Raw genomic sequence first — 4944 nt, forward strand, 5'->3', positions numbered from 1 at the left:
GTGCTCTTCCGATCTCATTTCAGAGGACCGTCGATTAAAGTCGACGGGGGTGGTGGAGGGCCTCTACATGTTGATTTGATTTTAAATAAAATAATATCAAATAAAATTTTTGTTCAAATTTAAAATAAAATCTAATTCATAATTAGGAAAATATCAAGCTAATTTAGCGACTAAATAGGAGTTAATATCTACACAAGTTCCATTAGATTGTACTAAAGAGGCTGCGAGAATTTCAATATCAAAGCTAGCGCATCCCATGAGTTTTCTTCGAAACGACTACGGTGAAAAAATCGGGCCAGGCGCGATTAATTTACGACTAAACACGAGTTAATTTCTACGCTAGTCCCATTCGATTGTGCTGAACAAGCTTCGAGATTTTCAATATCAAAAATAGGGCATCCTATGACTTTACTCCGAAACGGCAGCGGTGAAAAAATCAAAGTCACCGCGATTAATTTACGACTAAACAGGAGTTAATTTCTACGCTAGTCCCATTTGATTGTGCTGAACAGGCTTCGAGATTTTCAATATCAAAAATAGAGCATCCTATGAATTTACTCAACGCGCGCGAAGCGCCTGTTATGTACTAGTGTCATAAAAGATAGATGTGTACGATAATTTAATAAATTTATTATTGTCATTTTTTATTCGTGGATACAGCACAGACTCGAACCACGTCCATTTTATTATCTTTATAATTTTATCGATAATGTTAGAAAGTGAATGTAGCTACGTAGTAGATACACAAAAATGGATGTACTAACGCTAGTATACGGTGGATTCTGACGGTCTCACGTAAAAGGCCGGGATGGCCGCTCTCATGCTTCTGTCTGGTGGTGCCTTTATGTGAACTAAACTTGCACGTTGAACTACATAACCATGGATATTTTCGACGGATAACACAGTCTCTGCGGTCTTCGATTTTGTTTCGTGTTACATATATACATACATTACATTTGTTTGGTTCTATTCCGTGCTACATTGCACAGAATATTGCGTATGTATTATAAAAATAATAATAAAAAGTATTGAAATAATATATAAGTCTAAAAAAGATATTAAAAACGAAAGAGTCAAGTTTCGGTATTCCATGTGATGCCATTTATAATTGCGAATTTAACTGAAGAATATTTAAGTGAAATTCGTCTTGAGACAACAAAATAAGTTGGAGATGAATTATTAGTTGAAATGTTTTACGTCGCAAGTCAAAAAAGAACGAAAAGGTATGACCACCAATCAAAATTTTATTAAAAAAATATATATGTAAAAGAATGCAGATTACCTTTAAATTTGTTGAAGAACGCAATTTTGCTGCCTCGCCCGTTCGTACTTATTAGACAAACGACTTGCCTAATTTTATTAATTTTTTTAATTTGTTTACTTTTTTTTACACAAATGTTTACGAATTACTGGGATATTACAAGCGCGTAACGTTTATTTCTTTATATGTATTTTTCAGCAGATTACTATAACTAAAAACTTAACATAAATACGGAATATTCCAAATTTATATCTATTTGCAATTTATATGCGTACGCATAATAAATACACACAAACACATACACAGACACACTTATTATAATCCACTTAAAAAAATTAAAAACTTTATAAAAGTAGAATTTAAAAACATGTTTTTTAAATTAAAGTTAAATTTAAAACTACCTTTTTAAATTTGTTTGTAAAACTTAATAAACTATTAAAAATAAATTATTCTTAATTGAAAATCGAGAAAGCTTTTTCGAAAAATTAAAATTAAAAAGTTTTGTAAACCTTAATTGGAAAGATATTACATCTAATTTAAAAACTTTCATATTAATTTTATATTAATTTAAAAAGCGTATCAGCTTTATATGTTTTTCTTAATAGTGGAAAAAGATTTAAATAAAAAACGCGATGCTAAAATGCGTGAATGTAATTTTGTCCAAGCGTCGCAACTATTTGTGAGATTTCAAGCGATTCGAGGTAGTTTTAGCAATTTAGCAAGTTAGTTTTTGTATTAGCTCCTTCTGTTCAAACATTCTCGCAGGAGAGCATCGCGTAAAGTTTCAAAAAGGTTCCTGAAACTTTCTGGAAGTTGGCGAAACCTATTGTTACCGAATGCTAAGAATCAGAATTTTTTACTTTACTAAATTGAGCGTGCATGAAAATCGAAAGCCGTATAACTTCCGTAATCGGAATTTAATACGGAGATTTAAGTTCCTTAAATTTTAAAATGTGAATATATAGTTTCTTTTATGTATCATAACAACCTGTTGTATATTTCTATTCATTTTCCTAAAATCATTTCCTATAGACGAAGAAAAAATAAGAGTACATATATATTTGTGCAATATTAATATCGTCACATTCTGCCAATTAACTTTTATGTATCGCTATTGCATTCGGCTTTTCTCCTTCGGAAAATCAATCGATTAGGATTGTTCTTGTTGTTCCGGATCCTGGACGTTTATATCAAGTTTCACGAGAATCGGGGACTGGAGGCCCCTTTTCAAACTTTCCCTGGAGCATCCTTTACGTCTTATTTGTCGGCAATATTTGGTAGCAAACAGGCGAGTGTAACTTAGAGTCTATCGACCGCAAATACCGAATGGACGATGGCCGGAGAGAGAGCAGGATTCACAGGATGCGGGGCCGGGGAGGCCGTGCGGACCGCATACAGCGTCCGTGCAGAATTCACAGGGGTTGAAGGACGAGGGGAACGGTTTGGAATTAATCAGTACCGGTCTTCGGTAAATAACCGTAACGAGGATCCCTCGGTCAACTCGGCGAGCTCTCTAAGAATTCGACGAAAGACTACAACACACGCCGTGGACGAACGATAATGAAGCTCGAGGCTTTTCCGATAGCGTTCGAGAGTACACTCGGTAATTTATCTGGCAGGAGTGGATTGCTACTCTTTCGCGAATACGCTTGCGATAGATGAAGGACAGAACTGTTGGGCACTTAATTCTTTCTACAACTTTCAATAAAAAAAATATAGATATAAATTAAATTTAATTAATAAAAACGTATTCCACGAAATATTTCGTATTTCCCTAATTTTCAAAGAACTCCTAATTTCGGGAACTAATTTTATAATTATCCCAGTTATCTCCTGTTTCCCTTTCATCTGTATGTGCTCATTAACTATTCTCTTATTCAAAATCGGAACCATTCAAAATCGATACCATACGATAGAATACGGATTTCCTTTATATTTTTATCGATAAAATTCCGAGAGTTAGTTCACAAAGCGGATGGAGATTGAAATAATATCGATTACATGTAAATGTTTTGCGATATGTTACATCGGGAATATATTTGATATTAATTATTAACCATTCGGCTAATTGGCAAAATGTAAATGGATAGGTGATTATATGCGTATTGTTTGTCTGCCTCTAGTATTATTAATATATCCTGTAATAGAATAACAAGTTTAATAAAATTATGTTTTATGTTACGCCCGATTCTCTCGGCGCGCTGCGCAACAACAAGAGAAACGCTAAACCCTTTAAACTGAATAAATAATTCTTTCTTATGTATTTTAGAGTTAACTGTCAGATAAAGGAATTTCGGAGATTGTAAAAACTGATTAGAAATGATACGAGAAATTATATATGGGATACAGGAATAATTCAAATTGGTGGCAAATGACAAATTTGTCAGGGATAATAAGCCGCCTTTAGAAATAATAAATTACCTAGCAACGATAAACCATTTGAAGATAATACACACGATTATAATTATTTGTTAAAACATTAATAATTTATCGTTATTAACATATTAATTTAGCATTACCATTAATAATTTCCGATATAGATAATGAATTTCCAATACGTTTTTGCAACTATACATATTATGCCACGTACGCGTTCTATTTTGCACCGAGTGGGTATTATAGTTGCAGTGGTCAAACTGTCAGAGAGGCTTACGTGTCTCGTGATTCGTTATTTCGCGCAGTTCCTCGCCGAACAGTTTCCCTCGTCCTCTCGAGGGAGGACTCGCCGTCTCGCCCGGTTTCGACTATCGAGACTCTGGGATTTTTCCGCACGTGACACTTGCAGACCGCCGTAGGATCCCGTAATCCCCGGGATAAGAGAAATTAGGAGAGCCGCGTCCCCTTTCGCGTAACAGGATCGAGCGAGGAGCAAATTACAGCGGTCATCCCGTAAATCCGGCATCGAGATTTTCGAAGAGGATCTTCGCCGCCGAACGACAGGCCGCGTTCGCCGCCGCGCCGGCGGGCTCGCTCGCTAATTGCTCGCTTCGCAACGCGGTGAGAGATTGATAAACCGCCGACGGCTACAAATTAGCGTTTTTGAGGCGCGCAACGCGCCTCCGCGTATTATATGCATTATCTTTAGCCGGTTTCGAGGCGAAACTTCGCCGACTTCCTCCCGCCGGTGATTTATGTCCGCGCCGTTTAACAAAGTTTTTATTCGCGGCCGGCCGTTGTAAAGATGATTTATATACGCACAGCCCCGCGGGATCTTGCGGGATTTCGCTTCGACGTGGAAACGCTCGCATTTGATGACGCCTTTCTGGCAATCGTATGTAGAATAGGAATGCGTTTTTTTTTTTTAGAATATCATGAATACCTACCGTTCTCTATAAACTTCCTGCGTATAAGAGCTTTACTCTCTTTTGACGAAATATTCCCTCGAAATGTGACAAGTTTCATCAAACATACAAAGCGTATAAAATCCAAAAAGTATTTAGTCTATTTTTCGGAAAAATATCACCAACTGCCACTTTTTCTCGCGCTGGAAATACCCCGCTCTTTAACGCCGAGAGATGAATTTCAAGCGGCGGCGCACTCGCGCTTTTCGCGAGAGCGACTCGCGGCGAGATGGAAGTTAAACGGAGAATTTCGTGCATGTAAATGTACCAGGCATTCGTGACTGGTTGCTGACTGAGTTTGTGCGCGCAAACTTAAACGTAAGCGGCCAAACGTGAAATCAT

Source organism: Wasmannia auropunctata, unplaced genomic scaffold (genome assembly GCF_000956235.1).
Source record: "Wasmannia auropunctata unplaced genomic scaffold, wasmannia.A_1.0 LD335903.1, whole genome shotgun sequence".
Taxonomy (NCBI): Eukaryota; Metazoa; Arthropoda; class Insecta; order Hymenoptera; family Formicidae; genus Wasmannia; species Wasmannia auropunctata.